At 41.6% G+C, this 15904-nt stretch overlaps 1 pseudogene; it reads right to left on the reverse strand.

Moving 5' to 3' along the window:
* Nucleotides 1–1173: 1173 nt before the first annotated feature.
* On the reverse strand, nt 1174–3040 carry LOC137940692 (geranylgeranyl transferase type-1 subunit beta-like; annotated as a pseudogene).
* Between the last annotated feature and the right edge of the window lie 12864 nt (nt 3041–15904).

Raw genomic sequence — 15904 nt, forward strand, 5'->3', positions numbered from 1 at the left:
TGGGTACTCTTCCACCAGTGATCAATCTCCGTTTTTATGATCTCATTCTAGTGCTAAAGTTATAGATAGAATGGAAGTAATTCAGGTGGAGAAAGAATGGAGAAATACCTGTTTTGCTCACGTTAATCAGGGTTTCAACCCTGATTTGATGCAGCTCGTTCTAGGACTTGAAGACCTAGCTTGATGGGGCAACCTTGGTTTACGTTGATGGCTATCCTTGCTCTATTTTTGTGATGAATTCCCAACAAGAAGAGTTGCTCTAATCCCTCACGTGAAAGAACCAGAATTACTCCTCTTTTGCTGTTCGTCAAGAGGGGATTGAACCCAACTTCTTGTTGACGCTGGTGATGAGAGAAGATCCTCTCTTTGGGCTCGAAAAGGGGTAGGAAACCCCTTTTCTTAGTATGGATGATGAGGGATGAATTTGGGTGAAGATGGATGGCAATGGAGGGTAAAGGATAGGTTGGATTTTTGGAGTAAACCCTAAACTCGGGATCAAGAGGTGATCTCAATCTGTTTAGACTAGGTTATTCTAAAATCTCAAAGCTTCCCTATTTCATTCATACCTATCCCTTAAATGGGGAGTTTTAGGGTTAGGGTTACAATAATTTCCCATAATGTCCTTACATATAAAGTAATTAGAAATAACTCCTACTTAAAACAATATAAGAAATAAATCCTACTTAAAACAATATAAGAAATAAATCCTACTCAAAGAAATATAAGAATTAAATCCTATTGAGTGAGTTGTTGTTGTCTTCTTCGTTGTGTGACTCGGTGTGCTATTGAGTCCACAACAGCCAGCCATGAGAGGCAACTGAAGATCATACCTCTCTGGGCAGGCTCCTAGTGAAAGTTGAAAGAGAAAAACAAGTTCCAGGCCACGGTTAGAAGTGATCCCAGAGTGTTGTTTGAATGCACTTGCCATGGTTTGGAGGGCTACATGAGGAATCGATGCAGTCGCCCTGCATTCTATAAAAATGGTACTCTCTCCAATCATGATTTTGTCAGTGGCACCAGTACGAGTGAAAACCTTATCCATAGTTGTCAAAATACATATTTCTGAAGGTACAGAGCATCCCAACTGAGAGAGTATAACAGCCAAGCATGAAGCACGCAAAAGTGTGGACTTCCCACCCATATTTGGACCTGTCAACAATCCACTATCAGCAATACCATGTGAGTGCCAAAGCCCTGTGATTTGAAGGAAAGATCCTCCATGCTCATGGCAAGAAACTGCAGAATTTAAATCATGTGACAAATTAACAGGTCTACACATGGACCCCATTGAATAATTTGCAGTAACAGCAAGTGACTGTAGCACATCAAAACAGCTAATCGTATAGATGATTTGAGACCATTCAGGAAGTTTTCCAGCAAACAACTCAACAAAAATGGCTAATGGCACAGTATCTGATTCTGTCACCACATAGTCATGGTGTGGGACAAATTCACTATCCACGGCGACTTCCAGTTGAGTACGAACTTCATCGAGCCCATTGCCAATTTCAGGGATTGAGATCACCCCATAAACCTATAAACAAGAATCACCAATTGACCTTGCCATTGTTTGATGCATTACCTGAATGGTTGCATGGGGCCCCAACATTCTTGCATGATGCTGTTTTTGCACTGCCTAACCCAATGCGAAGTGACCAGCAATCCATTTCCAATATCCCTCTCTGTCTGGCTTGATGTTGAAGAGTTTCAGGAAATAATCCTTAAAGGTAAAGATAAGTGCCTGGTTGGGAAAGATAAGAGCAACAGTCTTGAGCTTGTAGCCTGCTTCTGATAACATGATTTGATAGCCTGCTTCTGAAGTATCTGAATTTAGATAGCCTTTATGCTGAAGAGTCTTTATTGCCCCATCCAATCCAAAACCCAAGTACCTCGCATCATATTGCAAACACTCTGGGTGTTCAAAGGTAGCACAACATGAATGCTGCTCAAGAACCCTGCACCCAGCTCTGGTCTTAATTCTTCTTAGCATTTCGACATACTTGTTGCAAGCTACATTGATCCCACCAATCCCAAATGCATAAAATGTATCACTTGCCTTGTTGGGCCGACCTTGAAAACCCCCATCCACAGCTTGCCTCTACAAACACCAATCTAGCAACATTGGCACATCAATTATGGAAGATGATGGCAGTTTAGAGACAATATCATTTTCAATAAATCCCATCAGCTGAAGAGCAGCCACTGAACAGTATGCCGTACCACCCTGAGAGTCTGAGCCAGGAACTAGGGCAAACCCCCCATCATATGTCTGGCAATCACATATATATTCCGTTGCCTTTGCTCTGTTCATTCCACTCCAGTCATCTAACATAAAACATATTGCCGCTGCACAAGATACAAACCTGAGGTCTTTCTCTGCCCCATTATGAGTGGGCATAAAACTTCCATCAGGCTGCTGAAAATTTTGCATAGATATCACGATGGACTCATAGTCACTACTCCGCAAGTCGTATCCAACTAACTTCAATGTTTCTAGAGCACAATAAGTACTTGCCAAGTGACTACCATTGTGTGTCACACTCACAGGATCATCTCGTGAGAACTGAGAACTTCTCGAACCATGAAATCCTTAGAATTCGCCATCCTGTAGATCAGATTTATCAACGGGGCATGCTGGTAAGGATAATACCCATTTCACAACACGATTCTTGTCGACTCTATCCAGTGCGCCAAGGATGTCAAGATCCGAAATGGAAAAATAGGCAAGAGTAATACGATTGATTTCTTGGTCCTGGTACTGCCAAGGGAGAGTATCCAGCATCATATCTAGGTAAAAACTATGACGGTCTTTGCCGTAGAAGCAAGGAGAAAATTCATTTTGCGGTTTCTCAGCCCATCTAAACGCTCTCAGTGCCATTGGAGAGGTTTTTCTGAAAAAATCAGGGGACTTGAGAACGGGTAAGACAAATTTCGAAGAAGGATGGCGAAGAAACGTACCGCAAGAGTTATGCAAGTCGTGATCCAGTTCGGCCTCCGAAAGCGAGAGTGAGAGGCGGCAGCACGAAGGTTGCAATGTCATATTGGGGCCTATGAATTCGTTGGAACAATGATTCTAACACCGAACTGCATTGTCTCGTTAATTTCATCTTCCGCCACTGCAACCATTTCCGATTCGAAATTAAAATCTCTAGATTTCTGGTCTTTCCTATTCACATGTGTACTTGTTGTGGACTCAATAGCACACCGAGTCATACAACGAAGGAGACAACAACAACTCACTCAATATGATTTATTTCTTATATTTCTTTGAGTAGGATTTATTTCTTATATTGTTTTAAGTAGGAGTTATTTCTAATTACTTTATATGTAAGGGCATTATGGAGAATTATTGTAACCCTAGCCCTAGAAGTCCATGATGTGACCTATTTAAGGGAAAGGTATGAAGGAAATAGGTAAGCTTTGAGATTTTAGAATAACCTAGTTGAAACAGGTTGAGATCACCTCTTGATCTCTAGTTGAGGGTTTACTCCAAAACTCCAACCTATCCTTCACCCTCCATTGTCATTCATCTTCACCCAAATTCATCCCTCATCATCTATACTAAGAAGAGGAGCTTCTTGACCCCTTTTTCGAGCCCAAAGAGAGGGTCCTCCCTCATCATCAGTGTCAACAACAAGCTTGGTTCAATTCCCTCTTGACGAGCAACAAAGAAAGAAGAATTCTGGTTCTTTCACGTGAAGGATTAGAACCACTCTTCTTGCTAGGAAATCATCACGGAAACAGAGGAAGGGAAGCCAACAACGTGAGCCAAGGCTGTCCCCCTAAGCTAGGTCTTCAAGTCCTAGAATGAGCTGCATCAGATCAAGGTAGAAAAACTGATTTACGTGAGCAAGAACAGGTATTCCTCCCTTATCTCTCCACTTGAATTAATTCCATTCTAGCTATAACTTTAGCACTAGAATGAGTTCATAAAAAGGGAGACTGATCACTAGTGGAAGATTACTCAAAGAATGGATCTTTAACCCTCCTTACCGAGTCCAGCAACTCAGTACCAGTGCTGGATTCACAATTCCCACACCGTGTTACTCGATCCATGAGTCGGGACCGTAACAACTTGGTATTAGAGCAGGGGTAACATGGGGGATAATATCAGCAATGAAGAAATCCAAATCAGGATACAAAAGATAGAAGATAGCCTTGAAACAGCATAACCAGTGTTGGGGAAAGTTTGTGGTTTGGAAGAAGAGATGAGCCGAGTAATCAGCATGCTACAAGAGTTGAGGACAGAGAAACATCAGAGTCCAGAGGTGAGAGGTTGCTCAACCATATCACAGAAGAGGGGAGCAGTGGCCTGGGTGCACTACTATCCAAGGACCTCAGCATGGAGGCATAGTCCCAAGGTACACCAAGTTAGAGTTTCCCCCTTTCAATGGTTCTGTGGATCCCTTAGTTTGGTTGGATAGATGTGAATTTTTTTTTTTTGAACCAAGGGACTACTGAATGGGATAAGGTGCAACTAACCTCTTTCCATATGACACATGATGCCATGTTATGGGTTACTCAAGTAGAGAAAGAGAGACCGGGAATGACTTGGGGAGAATTTAAAAATCTATGCACAGTTAGATTTGGGCCTCCCGCCAACAGCAACCCCCTGGGAGAGTTAGTCCTATTAAGACAAACGGGTTTGGTGGAACAATATCAAAAACTGTTCCAAGAAAAGTTGGCTTGTGCTGATAAGAGGGTATTGGTTGACCAGCAGGTCTCCTTGTTCACAGCAGGTCTCAATGAGTATTTACGGCTAGAGGTAGAACTCCTTATGCCCACGGATTTAGCTCATGCCATGATTATGGCCCGAGCAATGGAATAACGACAACAGCTGCAGCAACATAAGCCGGGTTGGTCAAGTGAGAGGAACACTTCCTCCACGTGGCAATGACACCGCTATAATTCATCTCAGGGAGCATCTACAACAGCACCCTCCAGACACACTATGACTACGACTCGGGTAGCCGATCCCCGCCTTGGTAATTTCCTACCGAGCTTTATAAAAACATTGAGGAGTGCGGAGATGGTAGAAAGGCAGTCCAAAAATTTATGTTATAACTACGATGAGCAGTATCAGGTCGGACACCAATGTAAACGATGGTTTTGGCTCGAGGTGAAGGATTCAGAGGATCCAGAGGAGCCAGGGGATATTATCGAGGAGGAACCACCAAAGATATCCTTGCATGCTATTACTGGGCAGAAATCATCTACTACAATGCAAGTCTGAGCTCATGTCATAGACTGAGAATTGGAGGGACTAGTGGACTCGGGGAGTACACACAATTTTCTGAGTTTGACAGCCGCACAACATCTCCAGCTCCAAATACACACTCATCCGACAGCCACCGTCTCAGTGGCCAATGGCGAGAAGGTCCTTAGCTATGGGATTAGTAAGACGATAAATTTTTCAATTGGCTTTACTTCGTTTAATGCTGAATTTTTTGTTACTCCCCTGGAGGGATTTGATATGGTATTAGGAATTAAATGGTTACGAACGTTGGGGCCCATTCTGTGGGACTTTTCGGCTTTAACTATGAGCTTTGATTTGGCCAGAAGTTGGGTGCTCTTATAGGGCTGTCAGGTGGACAGGGCCCACCGCATGCACACTTTTGCAGACACAGAATCAGCCTGATAGTACTAGTGATGGTCTGGTTGAGGAGTTCTCTGACCACATCCAGGAGCCTTCGGGGTTGCCTCCCCTGAGGCATTGTGACCATAGGATCTGTCTGAAACCAGGATCTGAGGTAGTGGTCATGCGACCATACCATTACCCACACCTTCAGAAGGACGAGATAGAGCGTCAGTGCCATGAGATGTTGAAACAGGGTCTTATTCGTCCCAACCGCTCCCTGTTCTCTTCACCCATCTTACTTGTGAAGAAACATGATGGGACATGGAGGTTCTGCGTGGATTATCGGGAGTTGAACGTGCAAACAATAAAAGACAAGTTCCCGATTCCAGTAGTGGATGAGCTCCTAGATGAGTTCATGGGTCGTGGTTATTCACTAAACTCGACCTCCATTCGGGATACCATCAGGTCCGGATGCACCCCTCTGATATCGAGAAGACGGATTTTCGCACGCACCATGGCCACTTTGAGTTCGTCGTCATGACGTTCGGGTTATCCAATACACCCTCCACTTTTCAAGCTTTGATGAACGAGGTATTTAGCCCCTATCTTCGAAAATTTGTTCTTGTCTTTTTCAAGTCGGTTGAGGAGCACTTGGCACACTTGAGGATTGTTTTCGACTTGTTACGAGCACATCAACTCTATTTGAAACATGCCAAATGTTCTTTTGCAGCTTCACATGTGGGGTATCTGGGACACATTTTCTCACATGAGGGGGTTACGGTGGATCCTGAGAAGATTCGACCTATTCACGAGTGGCCGCAGCCACAATCATGTTCTGCATTACGGGGTTTTTTGGGTCTTACGGGCTACTACGACAAATTTATTCAGAACTATGGGCCAATGGCAGCACCATTGACAAGTCTACTCAAGAAAAATTCCTTTATTTGGAATGAGGGGGCCACCACATCGTTTGTGGCACTCAAAGCTGCCCTCACATCCGCGCCAGTATTACAACTTCCCAACTTTGACTAATTGTTCGTGGTAGAGTGTGACGCTTCAGGCATGGGCATTGGGGCCGTTTTACAGCAGCTGGGCCATCCCATTGCATATTTTAGCAGACAATTGGCAGTCCGTCATCACAAGCTGGCAGCTTATGAGCGCGGATTGATTGGGTTGGCCAAAGCGGTCCAACATTGAAGGCCTTATCTTTGGGGCCGGGCTTTTGTCATACGCACGGATCACTATAGCCTTAAATTCCTACTATAACAGCTTTTAACGACATCGCCACAGCAGCACTGGATCAGTAAGTTGTTGGGGTTTGACTTCTTGGTGGAGTATCATTCGGGGAGATTAAATAAAGCGGCATACGCCTTATCACGGTGTTTTGAATACCAGCAGTCAGTCTATTCGATCAGCCGGCCGAGATTTCTCATTCTGGACTTGGTGAGAGACACACATGCCACTAACCCTGCACTGCAAGAACTGCATCAGAAGATTTCGGAAGGGACAATGAATTCGAAGTGGTCCATCCAGGATTCACTTATTTATTAAAAGCACGGATTTTCCTTCCACCTAAGTCCGAGTTGATTCCAGCTATTCTCTCGGCCTACCATGACAGTACACACGAGGGGATCAAGAAGACCCTGCACAGAATTCGAGCTGATTTTTATTGGCAAGCCATGAAACCCTCTATTGCGACTTATGTGGGCGACTGTCAGGTATGCCAGTGCAACAAAGCCGAGCACTTGAGTCCAGCTGGTCTTCTCCAGCCTCTGGCCCTTCCTATGCAGGTTTGGGCCGACATTTCAATGGATTTTGTGGAAGGCCTACCTCTGTTCTCCTGAAAATCCATACTTTTTGTGGTGGTTGATAGATTCTCCAAGTACGGACTTTTTATACCGTTGGCTTATCCGTATACAGCAACTCGGGTTGCTCATACTTTCCTAGAGCAGATAGTCCGCTTACAGGACATTCCAGAATCCATTGTGAGTGATAGAGATGCAGTTTTCACGAGTACCTTTTGGCGGAAACTGTTTACCTTGAGTGGGACAAAATTGAAGTTCTCCTCCACCTATCATCCATAGACAGACGTGCAGACTGAGGTGGTGAACCTCACCATTGAGATGTATCTACGGTGCTTGGTGGGAGATCGTCCGCGACAATGGGTTCAATGGCTTCCGTGGGCCGAATACTGTTACAACACTTTATTCCACTCTACCTTGCAATCCACTCCTCTCCGGGTTATATATGGCCAGGATCCACCTCACCTTCTCTCGTACAACCCAGGGTCCACCCACGTGGACGCGATTGATCAGGCACTCATAGACCGGGATCTGCTGCAATAGAATATCATAGAACGGCTACGATGCACCCATGCTCGGATGAAGGATGCCTACGACAAAGGCCATCGTGATGTCACTTTTGAGGTTGGGGAGTATGTGTGGCAACGGTTCCAGCCCAACAGTCAGCACTCTCTTGCGGGACCTCCTCGTCATAAGCTCTCACCCAGATTTTTGGGCCATTTCCCATTCTTCGATGCATGGGACCAGTTGCCTATTAGCTCAAATTATCAGACACGGATGTGTTTCAGTCTCTCTTTTGAAGCCGCATTCTGGAGCACAGCTTACATCCACTCCATTCCTACCACCGGTTGATAATGGTGAGGTTATTCTTAACCCAGCTGCGGTGTTACGCGCACGGCTGACCAATGACCATTGGGAGATTCTCGTTCAGTGGACGGACACTGACCCCGACACTGCAACATGGGAACGTGTGGACATCTTCAAACAATTCTACCCAGCTTTTGAGCTTGAGGACAAGCTCTTTCTCCAGGGGGGGGGTTTGTGGACTCAATAGCACACTGAGTCACACAACGAAGGAGACAACAACAACTCACTCAATAGGATTTATTTCTTATATTTCTTTGAGTAGGATTTATTTCTTATATTGTTTTAAGTAGGAGTTATTTCTAATTACTTTATATGTAAGGGCATTATGGGGAATTATTGTAACCCTAACCCTAGAACTTCATGACATGACCTATTTAAGGGAAATGTATGAATGAAATAGGTAATCTTTGAGATTTTAGAATAACCTAGTCTAAACAGGTTGAGATCACCTCTTCAACTCGAGTTTAGGGTTTACTCCAAAAATCCAACCTATCCTTCACCCTCCATTGGCATCCATCTTCACCCAAATTCATCCCTCATCATCTATACTAAGAAGAGGAGCTTCCTGCCCCCTTTTCGAGCCCAAAGAGAGGGTCTTCCCTCATCATCAGTGTCAACAACAAGCTTGGTTCAATTCCCTCTTGACGAGCAACAAAGAAAGAAGAATTCTGGTTCTTTCACGTGAAGGATTAGAACCACTCTTCTTGCTGGGAAATCATCACGGAAACAGAGTAAGGGAAGCCATCAACGTGAGCCAAGGCTGCCCCCCTAAGCTAGGTCTTCAAGTCCTAGAACGAGCAGCATCAAATAAGGGTTGAAACCCTGATTTACGTGAGCAAGAATAGGTATTCCTCCCTTATCTCTCCACCTGAATTAATTCCATTCTAGCTATAACTTTAGCACTAGAATGAGTTCATAAAAAGGGAGACTGATCACTGGTGGAAGATTACTCAAAGATGGGATCTTTAACCCTCCTTACCGAGTCCAGCAACTTCGTACCAGTGTTGGATTCACAATTCTCACACCGTGTTACTAGATCCATGACCCGAGACCGTAACAGTACTCTCCAAAAAAGATTTAATGTCGAGCTCTGCCCAACACCATTGTCGCTGAATTTCCTGAACTTCGGAGGCTTTGCCCGCCGGTGAACCACCTAAACAGTGGTGATGAAGGAGACATAGGACCTAACGAAAATCCGTAAACCCACATCGGGCTTTTTGGAACGGATTCAAGATCAAACAACGTCAGTTTTCGGCTCGGAGTTTCCACGCTTGGAGGTTTTAGGTTGAACGAAAACCTGCGAACCCACATCGGTCTTTTCCGAAGAAGTTTGAGACTGAACAACTTCAGAATTGGGCTTTTTCGAAGAGATTCGAGGTCGGACATCTTCTTCCATAACGGTGACCCTTCACTCTGAATCTTTACCCCGAAGAGCTTCGATTACAGCCCCTCTCGTAGGCCTTTCATGGTCAACCTGAAGTATCTACTCTGCTTTGGAGATAAATTTTGTGTGCAGGGCACGTATCTCCTCCCGAATTGCTGATCTTAACTCTGTGCGCAAGGCTTCCATTTTTGACATTATTTTTGTGGTTATTTATGCGGCTATTTCCTCTCATAATGAAAAGTAGCTCGTTGTGAACCTGCTCTGATACCAAGTTGTTATGGTCCCATATCAACACGGAGATTCACAGGGGAAGACGAAGGAGATAACGAAGAAGAAGAAAATGAAGAGGAGGAAGAACGACGATGGATAATCCGGCTCTAAGGGAGTCCGTGACCTACGGCTCTGAGGGAGTCCGCAACCTAGTTTCATCGGAAGAGAACCTTGATCCTATTTTGTTTCAAATTCAACTTGCCCTATTTTCATTTTTTGACGTCCCTTAAATAGGACTCATGATCCAAGGTTCCAAAGAAAATTAAAATTTTGCCCCTCTATGGCATTTAACCTAAAAATAAACTAAATGGCTACATAGCTAACTCAGTCAAAGTAATTGACTCAGCCACGGTGTCTCCGCCTAACTGGGCTCATTATTGGGTCCATAACAACACCCAACCATGATGGACTTAAAACACCCAACGATTATGGACTTAAACTCCCAACATAAGCAATACACAAAAGGTTGGCCCAAAGTTGTATGTGAGAATCAAATAAAGGATGATAGGAGTAAGGTTATCAAATAACCAATAGGTAATGAGTAAATTGGAAGATAGGATGCTTAGGTCACAACTTCTTCAATAATAATGTCTCATCTAAAGAAATACAATAGCTACAACTAAAATGGGCCTGGGCCCATATAACACACACCAAAATAATAAAAATCCTTGTAAAAAGGACCCATAAAATAATCTGATGCGAGTAACTGCACCAAATAATATGTTGACCAAGGAATATGTTGCGAATACCTCATAATAATAATCCAGCCAGAGAAATAGAATCGAGTCAAGCCGACCAAAATCAGGTATCAGAAATAATTACCACAATTATTACTGCGAGTCAAGATTCTTGATCTTCAAATTTCTTTGCACAACATGGAATAAAATACCTCTTTCTTGTACTTCTTGTATTTATTCCATTCAATGAGAGGTAATGGCAGTGTTCCCAACTTGAACCAAATAACATAGATGTAGTAACAGAAAAAGGGGTAAGTGATATATTTTCATGATATAGTTTATCAATAACAGCAACTCAAAAAGTGACGCAAAACAATCGGCTTAAATTCAGATTTTTCTATGCAACAGGATACCAGTATAACCTTTGATTATTCCAATGCAAATATATCCTTAAATATAGATCATATGGACATGAAATTTTTTTTTTATGAAACTGGCCTTAAATACCTTTAATCCAAGTATAAATTCTCTTCATAAAATATACTTCTATTGAGATATATAATTTGATAGAGTTTGGTTGCTGCTGAACTAAGTATTCTTTTCCCTTTTTCCAGTACAACCATTGACTCTTCCAAGATCAATATATCCATAAACTCATATCGAGAATTGGTGTATGGACCAAATTGTGAACCGAGTCAGGTTGAGACACCATGGCTGAGTAAATTACCCTGAATGAGTCAGTTAAGTAGTCATTTAGTTTATTTTATGTTTTATGCTATTTGGGTTGAAATATGCCTCAGGCGTATTTTTGTAATTTTTGCCTAAACTCTTGTTGGCGTGAACTATTTGTATGCATTGTATGGTAATGAATCGAAAAAAGAAAAATTCAGTAGATTAAACCCTAGGTTAAACGAGGTCAGGTTCTCCTTCTCATGAGGCCTAAGGTTGAGCTCCTTCCAAAGCTCAAAACTTACAGTGATCTTCCCTTCCATCTTCTTCCTTCTCGTGTTAGATCCGGACATAATAATTGGTTGAATAGGTAAGAAAATAGACTTACATATCCTTCTTTTTGATATATAATTATTCATATAAAGTCTCATTCTAGATAGCATAAAATAGATCGGAAGTTGAAGCTTTCTGCTACTGCATGAACATCTTTTGCAATCTGACCTTCGGTACTTCAAATATTGATTTCTCTTTGTAGATAACTCCGATTGCAAAAAATCATTTTTCCTTGGAAAGTATACTCAAATATATTTCTGTCAATATATAATATGCAATATTAAAAGCTTAGTATAGAGGTGAAACTGTAAATAAAATAATGGGTAAATGGACTGAAAAAAGAGAAATACGAACCTAAATTGCTAGAGATAATAAATTAGAAAAGATCACATTACCTCTGTGGGTTGACCGAGTCAACTCACAGAACCTGCTCTGATACCATATTGAATTTATGGAAAACAAAAATACTTCATTGACTTATTGTAATCAGAGTACATGAACCTCTATTTATAATAGAGGAAGGCAGTAGAGTCCAATTACATTTAAACTACCTTTGTCCCAATTATACCCAAACTCTTACACTTATAAGTCCAAGCATAATTAAATAACTCAATATAAATAGAAAATTATAATGACTAAAACACCTTTAAACTGAAACTCCTCTGTGAGTCCTGCTTCCATAATAATTGTGGCTTTGTAAAACTTCTTCTTGTATAAGACTTCTTATTGTGTAAGACTCATAATGCCACCTCACGTGATCATGGTGGGTCCCACCAGCTCATGTGATCATGGTGGATCCATATCTTATGGGCTTGGGCCCATATTCCAACATACTTGGATATGTGGGCCTTCCTTGGTCTTATGGGTTGGGCCCATGTTCCATCACACTTGGATATGTGGGTCTTCCTTGGTCGTGTGGGCTTGGGCCCATCTTCCAACAAGACTTAATACTTCCATGAAAGATTACAACCATACCATCACTTTGCTGGCTTCGGTCATAGAAACATATTTTGCCTAAGTAATGGAAAATGCATCTATCTTCTACAACTTAGAGAGCCAACTAACTATTGTACCACCCAATGTGTATACATATACAGTGGTACTCTTCCTGCCATCAATGTCTCTAGCCATGTCAGCATCTACATAACCATGTAATCCCAAGTCTGACTTTTTGAAACATAAGGCTAAGTCTGCAGTGCCTCTCAGATACCTAAGAATCCACTTCACCGCTTTCTAATGTTGTTTACCTGGGTTACTCATATATCTTCTCACAATTCCCATTGAATGAGTTGTGTCTGGTCTAGTGCATACCATGGCATACATGAGACTACCAATAGCAGAAACATAATGCACATTGGCCATGTTGGCTTGCTCCTGCTCTATAAAAGGTGACTACTCCTTAGATAGCCTAAACTGACTAGCCAAATGAGTACTTACTGGTTTTGCATCATTCATCTTAAATCTTCTCAACACTTTCTTCACATATTCCTCTTGTTACAGTTTCAAGACATTAATGTCCCTAGTAATCCTCATCACAAAGATTTGTTTTGCAGAACCCAAATCCTTCATTGCAAACTTCTTGGACAACTCCCTTTTGAAATTTTCTATTTCTTGTTTGTAAGCACCTCCTATCAACATGTCATCAACATATAGTAGTAGAATGATATAGGAGTCATCAAGCTTCTTCACATAACAACAATGATCTATCTGGCACCTCAAGAAACCATTACTTCTCATAAAGGTGACAAACTTCTTATACCACTATCTTGGAGCTTGTTTAAGACCATACAAGCTCTTTTGAAGTTTGCACACCATTTTCTCCTTTCCTTGTGCTTTGAAACTTTGTAGTTGCATCATGTAAATTTCTTCTTTCAAATCACCATGAAGAAAGGTTGTCTTTACATCTAACTGCTCTAAGTGCAAGTCTCCATTTTCCACTAGTCCAAGCACTATTCTAATAGTAGTCAATTGCACTACTGGAGAGAAAATCTTATTGTAGTCAATAACTTCTTTTCGTTGAAAGCCTTTTACCACCTGTCTTGCCTTGTACCACTTGCTGCCATCATGTTCATCTTTTATTTGGTACACCCATTTATTCTGTAAGGTCTTCTTCCTTTTTGGTAACTCGGTTGGCTGCCATGTCTAATTGGATAACAGTGACTCCATTTCTTCCTTCGCGGCCAACTCCCACTTGGTTGATTCATCAACTTGCACGACCTCCTCATAACTCTCTGGTTCACCTTTATCAGTCAATAAAATTTAATTTAGTGCAAGGGAGTACCTCTGTGGTGGTCTGTTAGTTCTAGCAGATCCTTTGAGTTCAGTAACAAGAATGTCCTGATTTACTTCTGAGGGTATGTTTTCCTGGTCTTCTTGATCGATATTCTCCATCTGAATAACTGTAAGATCTCTCAACCAAATCATTGTAGACCTCTTGGCTTCATCACTTGTGCTCTCACATTCTGTTCTCAACCTGTCTTTATACAAGGCACCTTCATTGAAGATCACATCCTTGCTTATGATAACCTTACGACTTTGGTCATACCAGAAGCAATAACCAAACTCGGTACCACCATAGCCAATAAAGAAACATATCTTAGATTTAACATCATGTTTATTTCTAACAGCATAATCAATATGAATATAAGAAACACAACCAAAAACTTTCAAGAAAGAAAGGTTTACCTCTTTGCTGCTCGAGACCTCTTCTGGTATTTTGTAAGCCAATGGTGTTGAGGGACCTCCGTTGATCAAATAAGCACTGGTGCTAATATTTTTAGACTAGAACATCTTTGGCTATCCCGCATGTAATATCATGCTCCTAACACACACGTTCAAAGTTCTATTCATCCTCTCAGCCAGACCATTTTGTTAAAGTTTTCCTGGAATGGTCTTCTTCATCTTGATTCCATTATTAGTACAGTATCGCTTGAACTCTTCATCTATCTATTCTCCCCCATTATATGACTGTAGACACTTCACCTTCAAATCTATCTCATTCTCAACCATTGCTCTCCATCTCTTGAAGGTATCAAAGACATCAAATTTATTTTTCATGAAATAAACCCATACCTTTCTTCTTGCATCATCAATAAATATCACATAGTAGTTCGAACCACCAAGGGAAGTAACAGTTGAAGGCCCCCACACAACTGTGTGAACCAACTCCAATTTTGTTGTCTTTTGCTCCCTTCCTGCATTAGAAAAACTAAACCTTTTCTGCTTACCAAAAATATAGCCTTCACACAAACTATTGTTTACAGTTTTTAACCCTGGTAGTTTCCCTTTGGACTGAAGCACTTCCATTCCCTTATCACTCATGTGATCGAGCCTATAATGCCACAAGTCAAAATCAATAACAACATCAACAACTGCAACCGTGTCTCTATAAATGGAGGTGATGTAAAGAGTTTTAGTTTTAACTCCTCGTGCAACGACCATGGATCCCTTAGTGATTGATCAGGCAACACCATTAAAAGTCACATTATGACATTCATCATCAAGCTACTCTACTAAGATAAGATTATGCACCAGTTTTGGTACATGTATCACCTTATGAATTTTCCACACTATCCCTTTTGACATCCTCAAACTAACATCACCAATACCGACAATATTCAAAGATTCTCCATAACCAAGATATACCTTCCCATGATCTCCAACAACATAGTTCTCCAAGATCTCACAATGTGTGGTGGTGTGAAAAGAAGCTTCTGAATCTAACACCCAAGAGTTAATAGGGCTATCAACCAACAAGAGTAAATCATCTTGTACTTCTTCAGTCACTGCATTTGCAACATCATTTTTCTTTTCGTCTTTCTTTGGTGCTTTACAATTTTCTTTATTTGACCAAACTTGCCACAATTCCTGCACTCTGCATTCCTTCCGAATTTGGACTTGCTTCTATAATTCCTTGACTTCCCACTACCGTTGCCCTTGTTGGAATTCCTCTCAAAGTTCCTGCCCCTAGTATCGACACTTGGTGAATAATTAGATGTCGATGATTCTCTGGAGTCCTTTCTACAAATATTCTCCACAAGAATGGTATCCCAAACATCATTAAAGATCAACTTCCTATTGCCTATAGAGTTGCTGATCGCAGCCCTCATAGGCTCCCAACAATTTGGCAAAGACGCCAAAAGAATTAAAGCATAAACCTCAATATCAAATTTAATTTGAATGGAGGTCAATAAATTAACAATTGTGCTAAACTCATTCAAATGTGATGCCACTAATTTATTTTTTGTCATCTTTAAATTGAGGAGCTTTTTCATGAGATGTACCTTATAATTTGCGGGAGGCTTCTCATACATGTCGAAAAGTG

The sequence above is a fragment of the Aristolochia californica genome, unplaced genomic scaffold, assembly GCF_029961685.1.
Source record: "Aristolochia californica isolate CCGP_79_NKW_82.1479 unplaced genomic scaffold, dmAriCali1.0.hap1 SCAF_9, whole genome shotgun sequence".
In the NCBI taxonomy this organism is placed as follows: domain Eukaryota; kingdom Viridiplantae; phylum Streptophyta; class Magnoliopsida; order Piperales; family Aristolochiaceae; genus Aristolochia; species Aristolochia californica.